Source organism: Siphateles boraxobius, unplaced genomic scaffold (assembly GCF_051911475.1).
Source record: "Siphateles boraxobius isolate OS27281-9 unplaced genomic scaffold, OSU_SipBor_1 25, whole genome shotgun sequence".
Classification (NCBI taxonomy): domain Eukaryota; kingdom Metazoa; phylum Chordata; class Actinopteri; order Cypriniformes; family Leuciscidae; genus Siphateles; species Siphateles boraxobius.
Genome location: NW_027508866.1, coordinates 20993625 through 21008831, shown reverse-complemented (window position 1 = coordinate 21008831; position 15207 = coordinate 20993625). Strand labels below are relative to the sequence as shown.

At 36.4% G+C, this 15207-nt stretch overlaps 1 long non-coding RNA gene across 1 annotated transcript; it reads right to left on the bottom strand.

The window, feature by feature from the left end:
- Nucleotides 1–5567: 5567 nt before the first annotated feature.
- On the bottom strand, nucleotides 5568–14062 carry LOC143749560 (uncharacterized). Its single transcript, XR_013207025.1, has 4 exons — nucleotides 14032–14062; nucleotides 8395–8437; nucleotides 8245–8303; nucleotides 5568–6178 (listed from the first exon to the last, which is right to left on the bottom strand). It is a non-coding gene; the product is annotated as an uncharacterized LOC143749560 (long non-coding RNA).
- Between the last annotated feature and the right edge of the window lie 1145 nt (nucleotides 14063–15207).

The following is a 15207-nucleotide window of genomic DNA, read 5'->3' as shown; positions in this document are numbered from 1 at the left end:
TCACAAATGAACCAAAGGGAATTTAATATGATGCGTCTCCATCGGTTTGACATTAGAAGAGCTATTTTTCAGTATTATGTGTAGCTAAAAAGATAGATAGATAGATAAATTGATTGATTGATTGCTAGATAGATGTTACACTTTAATTTAACCAAATCACTTACAAAAAAACTCCATATCTATTCAATATTTTACTGGTTGTTCATCTATAAAGGAATGTGAAATTGAACATTGGCCATCCACACTATTGAGTCCTTGTCTTTATGAATGCTGAGCTGCTCCTTACAGAGAGATCAAGTGAAAGAGAGAAGCTCAATAACCAGATGCCACAGAAGAGCAGAACCTTGGAGGGTGTAATCAGAAAAGAAAACAGCCAGCAGAGAACAAAGAGATAAAGGCGCTGAGAGAGAGAGAGAGAGTAAACGGAATACAGCTGACATCCAGCCAAACTGATTTCGAGTGGCCCTTCTATCATTGGCCAGCCGCATTGCCTGTAACAATTAAATTAGTTGCGTGCTCAGGCTTGGTCCGGAGACTCGGGTCAAAGGGAGTGTCGTTTCACGGTACCCACGCCTACCCCTCCAACCCCTGGCCCTCGGAGGGCACTTTCCCAGCGCCTTCCGCACAGCCAACCCTGAGAGAGTTCACCAACATCCCAACTAACTTTTCACTGCTGGGTCAAAGGTCTGAGGAGCAGGGCAGCAGGGTGTGGCGGGGGGTCGAGGGCACACAAGACAACTAGCCCGGGCCCAAACATTTATTCAGAGAAGGAGGGGGCCATTTTCCCCTGGACAACTTTGATTAAGCCACTTTATCCTATGCCTAGTGGGGGGTCTGCCGTGAGCCTATGGATATACGAAGCCATGTGGCATACAAAGTGAAAGGGGTGTCCACTGGTCCCGCACCTCGGCAGACTTCTTTCTTCACTAGGTCAGTCAAAATCCCTAAAAGGGCAGCTGCAACACTATGGGAAAGCCTCAAACTTCGTCCAGCATTGCGATAATCAATAACATGTTCCCATACAGACGTCTCACGGCTCATCAGCTCAATAACTGTCACTCACGGTCCCACGCTCAGCTCAATCGCACAGACTCACTCAGCAGACGTGAAGTGACAGTCTAACACTGAATGCCAAATTAGTTATGAAGCTATTTTGGGAGGCTTGGTTTGTAGAAAGACTGGCTGTGTTTTCAATAAGTCTACAAGCATATTGCTTTCTGGAACAGTAGTATGTTTAATGCCATTGGAAAAACACGCTTCTACCTACATTTTTGAGAAACTCCAAAAACATACAATTCACTGCAGTTTATTGCCAGTCTTTGCACAATACTATGTGATGACCTCAAAACACAAGTGCATGATTTGTAAACTAATACATTTTGAAATTTACATCACCTAACCAGCTGTGTGTGGCTTTTCAGACGTAATAAACTTGCTCTCTGGTACTGCAGTGCACTGCACTGAAACATGAGTCACAATAAAAGAGCTCAAAGACTTGGATAGGCAGCTAAAATGGCATGGTTGCCTCAGCGTTTTTTAGGGTTTAGTGTAGGTTGTACGTTATTTTTAAATGTGATAGAGCATTAATCCTTTAGCGCCACTCATCTGATATCTCATTTTCAAACTGCTGCAAAACATACATTATAAAACATTGGCAGAATCATATTCATCTGTTTAATCATTTTGCAGAAATGTCCCCACAGGCACATTTTCTCAGTGTTCCCACTTTGTTTGTCACAAAATGTTGGCACAAATCTAGCTGGTAATTAAGTGTGTAGTGTTCACGTATTGTTTTGGAAACAATTATAGTTCTTTTGAATAAAATTATAAGCAAGTCTTTGTGTCTTAGTTCCTTATATCTCAGTGGAATCTATGGATCAAGGTGAACAAAACAAATTTCAGTGTCGTCATGAAAAAATAGTATAGTATATAGTATGAATGTGTGTAGTATGAATGTAATCTGGACATACTACATACACCATGTTGTCATTATCATGTGACCTACCTGCTTCAGTTGCGTCACTTCACTGTCATTCAGAAATGCTCTGCCGTGGCCTCATGGGATAGTAAAGTGTCCATCGAATCCACATTTCAGAATCTCTCCGGAAGAAATAGGTCATCGGGTACTAAAGGAAATCCAGTACTGTAGATTCGGACATACTTTTTATTTTGGTCACATACTGTTTTTCGCCTACTATATAGTAGGGAAGTATGCGATTTCGGATGCCAATGATGGCATTACGTTCATACGACACAATTTCCTATTATATAAATGTACTTTTTTAGCGGTTGCGATGTAATTACTTGCTCAAATAAAACACCTGCTCATAGAATATGTGATTTTGGACACAGCCTAAAAGTTACCAAAATCTAGTTGAGTGCATTCTAGGGGTATTCTATAGAAAATGTGCATGCTTTTTACTGGAAAAATATAAGAAGAATAGTAGTATGTTATTTTGAACATACCCACCACTTTCTGAAGCTCAAAAAAGTAAGTCTGACTAATAATACCATCAGCACTACTGTGAAGGCACAATGCATTTCAATTATTTTCTGTCTTTGTGGCTGATTCTGCAAAAAGATACATCTTAAGGAAGGAGAGCAACTGGGGATGTGTTGATAGAATAGATAAATTGACTGGTAATCAGACCATTGGGTACCTCATATGTTCCCATTTGGCCAATACTACGAGATGACCAAAGCACTTAGATGAAATTGCCTCTGTAAATCTATTGCAGTGTAGTGATTTTGTTCCATCAGTAGAGTGGGATTCAGTGACACCTTTTTAAGCAGACGCATTGCTTAACACACATCTGAAAACCACTGCTTTTTCATATTGAAGTGTTAAACTTTGCTGAATAGAGACCCACCTAACAATATTCTGATATTACACGTGATGTACTGGGTGATGGACACCGCTAGTCTGCCTTCGGGCTTGATATTTTACAAAAGGCCTTGACCAATAGTGAAAAGATTTATCTTGAACTCTGACATGGAAACTATTAAGTACAAACGTTAATTAAACAAATTAATAATCAATAAAAAAAAACTATACATGTTACGCTGTAGCCACACAGAGGAAGACCGCGAGTGTTTAGTGTGTTGTTTGGGACAGGGCCAATGTACGCTCAACAGCTAGAGAATACCCAAAATGCACTGTGAGAGTCGCCCATCAAGAGAATTCCCGCCTCTCACCAGAAGAGCTGAATCATCCATTCATCCGTTTTCCAAACCACTGTTCCAATGTGGCTATAGTGTAATATCTTACAAGCATAAGTTTTTTTAACTGATTATTAATTTGTTTAATTAAGTTTTATACATACATAGTTCAAAATAAATCTTTTCATCTTACTACTGGAACTGCCAGTTTGCTGTTTCAAATGATTATCAAACAGCAAGCACAAACTATGCAAAAGCAGCAGCCACTGTTTTTCACTGTTTTGCCTGTGTTCTTTTTCACTGTTAGTTGTCATGGTTTCTGATTAGTCCTCACCTGTTCCCTGTTTTGTTCATTAGCCCTGTGTATTTAAGCCGTCAGTTTTCCTTTGTCTTGTGTTAACGTTTATGGATCTTGAGCTATTGCTCTTTGTGTTATTTAAAGTCTATTATCATATGTCACGCATCACCCTTGGGATTGAGGGTACGTTTACACGAAAACGATATGCTTAAAACTGAGAAATTTTTCCTTTGAGTTTTCTGCGATCCCCATTCACACGGATCCGCGAAAACGACTGAAAACCATGTATTCTGATGCCAGGCCATTAAATGGCGATGAAACACTATGGACTGAACAAGTAATGCGCATGTGCATGATGTCATTGTCTTCAGAGATCAGGTTTTTGTTGTTTACATGGAGACCATTTTCAAAAACTTTCACTCTGAAAACAGTTTTCAAAAGGTTTTTTTTAGGCACCCAAAACGCTGTTGTCGTGTAAACGAAAGGACATGATTGAGTTAACTTCTGTTTAATGGTGCATTTTTGTGGAGTGTGACAGTCACTATATGCTTTCTGGAACAGAGCAGCATGAACACCCTTCAAAACATCTTTTTTTGTTGCTCACAAGAATGAAAGGTTTTGAACAGCATAAGTGTGAGTGATTCATTATAATTTTGTTCCTGTAACTTCTATCAGTAACTACCGAAAGGTTTTCTTGGCGTCTGTGGACAACATATGCACAGACTGTGCAATTTGCCTAATGGTGAGACCAAGTGCACCTGAGGACTCCAAACAGTGCCATATTCTCTATTGCTTTATTACTTTCTCTATGATTTAACTGCTGGCAAATGGCATTATGGCCTAATTAAGTCCTTATTCAAGAGTTGCGGTCAGCTCCTTTAAACAAACTATCCAGCAGTGTTAATTTCAAAATAAAAGCACTCTCGCGAAGGCTCCTCTCAAGTTTTATTTGCGCTGTATCTTCTTGACTTCTGTGAATGGACAATGCATGACTACGAACTCTTACAATCCGATTAGGACACAACTGAAATCATGTTGAAAAGCCAGAATCTGTTGTTGTATCTGTGTTTTGTGTTGGTGGCTTTGTTTAGAGTGCTGTTGGAGCGGATGTGTATACTTTAAGCACGGTGGCTCTATGATACCTACAACGAGGAATGAATTTCCCAGTAGCCTCTTTAACCTAAGTCACCGCCGCTTCACTTACTGTCCGTGTTGCCTGGCAACCAGCCAACCACAGTGAAAGAATTTGTTTTTTTTCCCCCTCTTAGTGAAGGGAGAGGGAGGGGGAGGGGAGGAGAGGGGGGACAAGAGAAAGTGAGAAAGGGAGAGCAAGAGACTGTATACACACCCCTCTCCCCAATTTGCCAAGTAATCATAGGGTTCCGGAAGTTAACAAGAAGCGTCCGGAATGCTGGAAACCAGAGGAGTGCCAGAAGTTAATTCACACACTTAATAATGTCATTATCTTTGATGATGTCATCAAATATTTAGCACTCTGATATTTCGGCATACTCAAAATCCCACATAAGGATTGTGATATGGATTAGGTCCATGTTTTAATGTAAGCCTATGGGATTTATTACAGGTCTAATTAATTTGAAAAGTATTTGATGTGATGCATCCCTTTTTCTTTCATATCTGTAACACAAGTTGTACAGTAAAAGTGTGAGCAATGATAATAATGACACTTCCCTAAGCAAACACTACTAGAAAAGTAAATGACAAAGTGACAACAGCTTATTAGCTAATTGACTATTATAGCACATTATAGCATATTATCAATTAACTATTATTCATCTAACAGTGAAAACATCACTCAGTGTTTCAAATCTGATATTGTAAAAATTAAGCTTTTCACAAAAAAAAACTACTGTGAATCTATATTGAGGAACTGATGTTTCTCGGGAAATCATAAACGCCATAAAGATGGTCAATGTTTAAGATATCTCGGGGCTGTTGTTCGCATCGTTTTGTTCTATAATATATCCAGTCCGGGCAGATACTCTATACTATTTATAGATTGCACTTATGTGAAGAAAATCTATAATGCAGTTGTGATGGAATAAAGCCAATGGCGAGCAATGAAATATAAACTGTGATAATAACGGCGTGAAGAATATTGTTTTATTGGAAACAACATTGAGCCTTTTTAGACACACATAACTTAAATGTGACAACTTCAATTTCAGTCACCCAGAAAAAACACATTTGGCACACATACAAATACCAAATCTGCAATGTACAGCAATCATCATAATTCCCAGCACAAAAGAGAAACACAAAGTATTTCATCATCAGACACAGTCACATTAGGTGCGATTTACAGTTATAGTTTATTTAGACCACTTCTGCATGTTGCGTAATATGTTGGCTGAATTAGGCCTTGAGAAATGTCAATAACAGAATGAAAGCGAACAAATGGTCCTTTATGGTAATTTACAGTCGATGCATAAAGAAAGCTATTACATTTTCTGTAGCTCATAATCCTCTATAAGCATCTTTCCACAGATGGTCGGAGGTGTACATTGATCCACCCTGTCCTGCTTAGCTTATATAGTGCGCTTGAGATGTTTTCATCTGGTCAGGCTTATTTCAGAATTCTCCCTGGTCCATTGTTCCCCGTCCTCCTCCTTTCCTCAGAGGGGTAGTTTCATTGCCTATCCCGTGGATCTGGACTCCTCTCCCCCACTGCTCCTTTCAGATTCTGGGTTAAACATTTATCTGTGAATAGGGAAAGCACAGTGCCAAAACAAATCAATGTTTCCCACTGTCCTGATGTGCATGACTTGACAATATCCTTCCCAGCTGGCCTACTGGGCAACTTGAGTATTGTGTACTTTTCTCCCTGCTAGAGGTTTGTTGCATCTGAGCTTCAAATTTGTTGAGTACAACAATGCAAATAAGCTCACTGTAAAAAAAAGTCGCTCCCTTAAATTTTTAAGTACAATCAACTTGGATGTTTAAGTAATTTCAACTTAAATTACATTAAACTTACTTGAAATTAAGTTTAATCTTTTAAAAAATGACTTTAATCTTGTATAACTTTATATTAACTTATTTTGATGAGTTAAAGCAATGTAAGACACATGTTGTCATAACCAATTGACCATTTAATGTTTTACAGAGCCTATAGAACACAACAACTTACTGGTGTAAAACCATACTTTTTTTTTCAAAAACATTTTTTTTTGTGTGAATACTATTCCAATGTCTAATATATATAGATAGGCTATGTACATAGCAGTTGGGTTAAAAAATAAACTACACTGACATTCTATTTTTTTTTCAGTTTATAACTACAACAACTATCCAGTTATCTACAATCAATTACATTTTTGCATATTGTTTTCATATCATCACACAAAGTTGTCATTTATGCAGTGAACTGAACTGTAAATGTTAAACAGCTTTTATTTTGTATAGTTAAGCCTTGTATAAACTGACTTTCAAAAATAACCCCTAAATTCTAGAAAAAAGGTTATAGAACCTTAAAGGGTTCTGTGGTGCATCACACTTATAAGTTCTAAACAGTACCAAATTAGGGTTCGTCAGCTTTAAGCTTGTAGCAGAACCCTTTTTGATGATAAATAGAACCCTTTTAATAAGGTTCCATAAAGAACAATGCTTTAAAAGTGCTATAGGAGCTTAATGGGGTTATAATTCACTTTTAAAATAATAGTTTATATTCATTAGTATATTAGTATCTTCATTTTATTAATATTGTTTTTGTATATTATTTAGTAAGATTTATTTTGCTCCTATATCCACCTGGTCTTATAATTTGTTGCCTCTATTTGGGTTTTACAAAAAATAAAAAAATTATATATATATATATATATATATATATATATATATATATATAAACCAGCATGTTGTGTCAATTAGATACTTTTATTTTTTATTGACATGGCAAATTGTAGAAAAAAATGACAGTGCTCTAACAACAGTTATTAGCGGAATATAATAAATAACAGTTGACATTGAACATGATATAGATAAAGACCAAGTTAAATATCTTTACAATCCACTATGATGTCTTTATTTCCATAATTATTTCCATTTATTTCCGTGTGAGTGGCAGTTTCTCTTTGCAGATGATGAGGTTATACATGACAGCAACTCAAATACACAATTGAATTTAGAGTTACAGTGTGTCTCTTCCATTTTTGTAAAAACAATTATGTTTATGACTGCCAAAATTAGCAAAAATGGACAGTATGTGAGCCTTTTACCATGGTAAAAGGAAAAAGTGATATATAGTCATGGGATAGCTTTAATGTTTCTTTGTGACTGGGTATGTTTATGCATAAAGTAAGTTAAAAAAATTAACAATATGTGACCCTGGATCACAAAACCAGTCTTAAGTAGCACGGGTATATTTGTGGGAATAGCCAACAATACATTGTATGTGTCAAAATTATCAATTTTTCTTTTATGCTAAAAATCATTAGGATATTAAGTAAAAAAATCATGTTCCATGAGGATATTTTGTAAATGTCCTAATGTAAATGTATAAAACATTTATTTTTGTGAGTGAATGCAGCACAATCGCGAACATAAATGGACAACTATAAAGGCGATTTTCTCAATGTTTCGATTTTTTTGCACCCTCAGATTCCAGATTTTCAATATTTTCCTATCCTTCACAAACCATACATCAATGGAAAGCTTATTTATTCAGCTTTCATGTGATGTATAAATTTAAAATAAAAAAAAAAAGACCCATAAGACTGGTTTTGTCACCCAGGGTCACATATGATTATAAATTCAATATCTCTATTACTTACTTTGTGGAGAAGGAAAAATTGTATCCTTGAACAGAGTTGCTCACACATGTTCTGTTAAACTAAAAAAGAGAAAAATACATTATTGTTAGGAAACCAGTAAATAAATGCAAAGTTACAATGTATAGACATTTTAAGAAAGAAATAATTTACCAGTTGAGTGTGTTGACAGTCTATGTAATTGAATGGCTGAGCTCTAGAAATGAGTAATGAGTAATGAGGTGGAGTTGACAGTTACAAATTTGAAAAACAAAAAGGCGGAAAAAAGAACCCTAAACTCTAACACAAAGAACTATTTCAGATAAGGAGTTCTTCAGGACAACACACATCTAAATAACTGTTGCTAAAGAACCTTATTTTTTCTTTCTTTTTCTTTTTAGAGTGTAGAACCTTTTAGGGGTTCCCACAGGGATCATTTTATGGATTCAATTTTAAGTAGCCTAATTAATTTTGTTTTCATTAATTTCTCATTTGAATTACATTTTATGATTTGGCAGCTAGCTAAAAATACTTTATCACTAGAAAAAAAATGCAATCATTTAAGACATTTTTACATAGGCATAGAACCTTTTTTGCATAAAGCGTTCTTTAAAAATGAGTCAATAAACCTAGGGTTCTATATAGAACGCAATATAATCCCCCCCCTAACATTCGCTCAAGCAGCTAGTAATAAGTGAGTCAGTTAGCACAGACTTTCTCTTTAAAATGTAATCAAAAGCATAAACATCTTAAACTACACAAAAGCCATAAATTATACGTCTAAACGCCAATGGGGTTCCATTAATGCTTCTATTAAATGAGTATTATATCTGTGGATAGCGGTTAACCCTTTCAAGTATAGGCACTCAGGATTGACGCTCGTGAAACGCCTGTGTGAAAAGGCGGCAGCGGGAAAGACTCTTTTACCGCCAAATGAGCAATGGATTGCACGCGGGCAAGACACCCCGCGGAACTGAAGAGGAGGTTAACTCGCTTACTTCAGAGAGACAGATGAAAGGATAAATAGTTTCACTTTAAGAGGGAGGAGCAGTGCCCAGAAGGCGGGAGTTAGGCCATGATTTATTAGGAGAAAAAGACAGCGAAGGGATCCTTCAGCTCGCGCTTGTCACGCTGACGGGTTCAGCGCTCTCTAGACTGTTTTGGATATTTTACCTCAGTACTTTGCTAAAATTTTAAGGCTTATTATTGTAGGTTGAGTGGTAGAAGTAGTAAATAACCTTCAATGTTTCTCTTTCAGGTAGGCCTCCCAAGCACCTGCTTATCAAATCCACACTAGAAAAAATATTAGAACATATAGCCTACTAATAATATACTAAAATATACTATAGGCTAGGCTACTATACATAAAAAGCGAAGTGTTCTCGCGCTGTCTGAGGTAAAGCAGTGTGCTAAAATAGGTTTATAGCCTATCTATTGTAATAAGAGAACGTTTAGGGAGTTGTTTTTTAAGTAAAACAAACACGCTATGTAACATGTTAGTCCTGTAGAGAAATCATTATGCATTTAGATTGTAGCCTATATACCATAAAACCATTACGCCTATGGTGGATGGTGGTTTAATAACAGATTTAGGCAACAAGCAAACAAACTTGGATTGAAAAAAGAAAAAAACTGGATGTCAAATGCCAGTTTTTGTCACCCAAAATATGCAGTGATTTCACCTCTCAAGTAGCTTGGCTATAGGCCTATTATAGTTTAGCCTATATTTAGTAGCTACCTAGAGATATTTATAATTCTTGGTATTAGAAAAATTGTGGCAAGAAAAATCGTGTTTTGTTAACTCAAAAATTACAATTGACAACAGGCCGACTAAAATCATGGATTTTTACGATAGGCTATACATGTTAGTTTTCTTTTAGTTCAGCAAACTCTTAATTTGCAAAAAAATATCTTTAATCTAATGTATTATAGAAATAATAATAATAATAACAACAACAATATTATTATTAGGCTATCATTTTCTCATTTTTATGTAGCCTAAGACATTTAGGCCTATTGTTTTAAAATGATCAAGTGGTCACGTATTTTACGTAAGTGCCTGGTTACAGCGTTGTACTAGCTTTCCTCACCCATAAAGGTGTCCAGAAAACAAACGTCATGCAGTGTGTGTCAACAGAATAAACAGTGTATGGATTGTGATCACTGTTGAGGAGAAAATGAGGCTGTTGTGTCTTTAAGAGGCTGCTGGTCCCTCTCTCGCAGCTGCTGGCTTGTGTGCAATAGAAGACAGTGGAGATTCATTACTTCTACAGCACAATGGACATTTATCACCCCATGGTGTTATTCAAATTCAGTACCAAGCGAAGATCATCCCCACTCCCTCTCGCCGTTCGTCGTGGCAACACCGGTATTGTTACGAGAGCCTGAGAAAAGCCTTCATAGGAACGTGATAGTCTGTGCCATTCCATAAGAACCGTCCCATCAAGGCATTGCTGAGGGCGTGCGGACTCCTCGAGCGACCCAACGCATCCCTCCTTCTTGCATTTGACCATTTTCTCCACTTGCGTTAGTGAGGATACAGCGCTCGCGCGCACAGGACAGAGGCTTCCTCGCATTTTCATCACCATTGCGTTGTTAGAAGAGGCTTTGCTATAACATCATCACACTACGGGCAGCACAAGTGTCGAAATGGCTCGACTGGAAATGGTTTTTGATAGTTTTTTCGGTTTTTGCCAATATCAGATGATGATATTGCTGGATGTCGAGAGGTGGAACTACAAGGATGTGCGCCCTTACAGGTGCAGAAATGGCGAAGGGCTGCTTCTGTTACAAGGACTTTACAAAACAGCTCCCTAGCTGATTTTATTTTATTTCTCTTTTTTTTCTTCAAATGTGTTTCTTGTTTTTATAGGGTGATCTGAGGTTTTGCATTTTTTTGTGATTTACAGGCTACTATTTTTTTTTTTTTTACAAGCGCACTGAAAGAGCGTCAAACTTTTAACCCTCTTAAAGGATATGTTTTCTAAAAGGACGATAGAATGCGTTCCAAATTTAGAATGTTTCTGTGGGTTAAATTAAAATAAAGTTTGTTGTTTGTAGGTTAGGTTTCTAGGAAAGACCAATTGCAACTTTTTTTTTAAATTAAGAAAATAGAATTAGAAATCGTTCGTTAATCCTGAGGTAAAATGTACGTACCAGAGATATAAACTAATGTCAGTTTGTCTGTTTATTTCTTCACAACAAACAACCCGATATAGCCTAGGTTATTTTCGCCTTATGAGGTAGGCTAATTCAAAGAATGGGAAATGCGGAACGAACGTGTTTTAAACAGGCTTATAATGATATTTTGTGTGAAAATCTACTAGGCCCAACAGCCACAGGGACACAATGAGAGATAGTATTTGTATTTACACGTGGAATATATATTTTCATGGAGTTTTTTGTTGTTGTATGTAGGTTGTGACCAAATTATTCCTTTCAAATGGTCCCAGAGATTGATTGTCCAAACGCAATTCTTGTCAAATATAATTGAAATCCAAGAATTGTGCCTGGACATCTGTTGCTGGAGATTCAACATCTTCGTTCTGGAGGACAGCTATAGGCCCTGCTGTCTGATTCTACTGTAGCTACACTAAATATTCATTTTCGTAAAGTTTCGCTAAAGGTAAGACGCTTAGGCCTATGATACAGGGACGATTATTTTACTTTATTCACATAACTTTGAATTAATGTTCCTTAGAAAATGCAATACATTAAAATAATTATCCAAACACTTTTGTTTTATGCTTTCGCATCATTGATCATATTCGCCTGGGAAATTGTATATTGTTTATTTTCGTTGAAACGAAAAAGGCTGTATGTAGAACAGCAGTGGTTATTTAAATGTTGCTCAAGTTATAGCATATTTAAACAACTTCCCAAACGAAATTTGTTGATTGTAAGACTTGTTTTGTTCGTGATAGTATTTATGCTTTTCTCATTGTGAATGGTAAGTGAATAAAAAGTCACGCTGATTATAACAGCATGGTGGGAAAATGCAGTGAGCATGCTTGAGTTTCTCATTCGCTGCAGACTGCCATCTTTTGCCCAAAGCTGCATGGTAAAGGACTTTTCCATCAAACGGACACTAAAACGCCATTAACTGAATTCGTTTTTAGCCTCATACTTGCTTCACTCCAGATTATGTTTTGGTTTTTTTATTCTTTATTTAATGTTGTATTTTAGCCTACACTTAAATTTGTGTGTTTCAACGCACTAGGCCAGAATGTGAGACAGTGTCAGGCAAAATAAGTGTGTGTGTGTGTGTGTGTGTGTGTGTGTGTGTTGGCATCTGCCTGATTTTCCAGGACTAACACTAAAAATTTATTTGAAAATGAATTTTCTTTAATCATTTAACTAAATGCAGTTTAACAGCGGGCAGCTGTCGGTAAATAGTTGTTTTGCTTTAATTTGATATTCCATTTCAGACAGTCGATTGATTGTATTGGTAACTAGGCTATACGTTCCACTTGCTGAATCAATAAACTGCTAATTACACTACAAAGTAGTTTCAGTGACGTTTTTGACAACGGAAAACAGAACACCAAAATGTGCAACGCCCCAACGGGATTTAGTTTGATTCGGAAGCACCGACTTGAGGGTGAATTAAACCTTTTCACCTGCACCACGTGTGGTTGAGAAACCAAAAGAAATACTGCTTTTAAATTAATTCGAAACACATGTGCACTACCACTCATTTCAATTTAGGCCTACTCTTTTGTTTTACCATAAACTTAATCTTTTGTGGATTGTGATTAAAGTCAAATGCAGGGCCTGCTGGGCCCCACAAATTCTTTGAATTAGGCAAGCCCTGAATAATATCAGTGTAATTTATTAACAGCAGAAGTTTAATCACATTGACGACTGTTGGATACAAGCCAGACACAAGTTTTTGTACACGCATGCACGAAATATAACTATTTAACAATTTTAAACCTAATGATTGAGGTTTCACCCTAAAGTGTTAACGTTATCCAGGGGAGGCCTATCTTGACTGTTTAGAGAGAAATTAATTCATAAAAACTTACATAATCTGTTAAATCAAAGTATAGCTAGGCCTAGCCCCTTTTCCCCTTCGCTGATTTAAAAATGTTCTAGATTTCAGTTTGACTGCTAATAAATTCTAAATAAAATAAAACAGAATAGGCCTATGTATTGGCTATAGGCCTACTATACATGTCTGAAGAAATGTCGGTGGTGTTTTTTTCTGCCGCTGTTGTGTTCAGACGTTTTTGAAAAATGCTATTGCCTTGCCTGCCGATGGCGCACTTCTAACGGTTATCGACGTGCAACCGTTGAGTGACTAAACCAGCTCAGATGGAAGCATGGGCCTCCAAAAATTATGTTTGAATGCTAATTCATGTATTAATACAATCATATTCTGATGGACTGGTGATTGAAGAGAGAGGTAGTAAACATTCAGTAGGCTGTTTACTTTGTAGCTAGCATTTAGTTTCAGATCTGAACGTACAAAAGTGCCAAGACACAAATGGTGTATTTGGTATAAATATGAGACACCATAATTATAGATTACATGATCGACAAATCACGATTTTGAATGTGTGAAAAATAGACTAATAGGCCTATTAATAAAAATAAAAAAGGGCTAAAATGTTGCTAGCCTATTTAGCCTAGTCCGACAAAACAACAAGCAATAATTCGGAATGTAGGCCTATAGACCTAAATGACAATTACTGCGTTATTTTAATTTTCAAATGGCCTATATAAATCTATTTTATGCTTTTGGCTACGGTATTTAGGCTAATACTAGTTTATTGAGTTTTTTTTCTTTAATAGAGGAAAATGGCTTACCGTGGTCCATTTTGTAAAATCGGTGTAGGCTGTAATCACGTCGTCTAACAATAGTTTAAACCATTAATTTATTACGCTACGTAATTCAAATTGTTACTTTGACGTTGTTATAAGATCTACATTGTAATTTCTACATAAAGTTACATATTCGTATTGTTTGACGTGGTATTATTTTTGGAAATGAATTAATAGTTGTATCGTTAAAAACATTACAATAATATAGGGTGCTTAATTACGTGGGTTAAATTCATTCTTGAATGAAAAAAAAAAACCGACGGTAAAATAAATTTTAAAACAGCCTCAACCTACCACGATAGCCAATAGTGTGCAATTAATAGAGCAAAGTATAAAATATTCGTTAAATCTCTTGCATTTTATGTTCACTTCGCACCAGGCTATAAAATATTTGATCCTAAAAATTTTAAGAATGTAGCTTACTCTTAGAATGTAGGCTAACAGAACAATTTTTCAAACTAATTTGGCTGAATTAGGCAACTAGAATTATGACAAAAATATACATTTTACGTTAGCCTATATTTAGTAACATAATATTTTCTCCGTTTATGCTAAAAACCAAAACAAACACATAAGTAGGCCCAAGCACATACAATTAGTAGGTCTAATCATTATAAATAACGTATTGAAAAATAAGCGACAATGAAAGTGTGGATCACATGGCCTATAAGCCAACTTTTAAATCTCTGTAGGAAGTGTCTTTAATAAAAGAGAAATTGACTCGTGGCCTCCCAACAGGTCACACTGCAGGAGAAGGATGTTTAGCTACCCCAGCATTCCCCCTTTCATCCCACACACACACACTCCAATACTGACATCACGCAATTCTCCCTCGACATCATTAGCATCTGTATTACTATTATCATATGGGTTTCCGTTGCAAATCGAGTCTTCAGGCAAAAGAGATTTGTGCTCGACCTCCCGCCATCATCCTATAGTTTATTCTAATTAATATTCTATATAAAGGAAGTATACGTAAATCAGACATAAAAGATAACTCATTTGACTAGAGAAGTGCCATTTTATCCGTACGATGTTACATGGTAATAGAATAGGTCGCCCAAAACTTCAAAATAATATTTAGAGGTAGAATTAAGACTACTTTCAGGTATACTACAGCAGTCTATAAGAAGCGTAGGAATGTAATAAAACCTCTTGCCC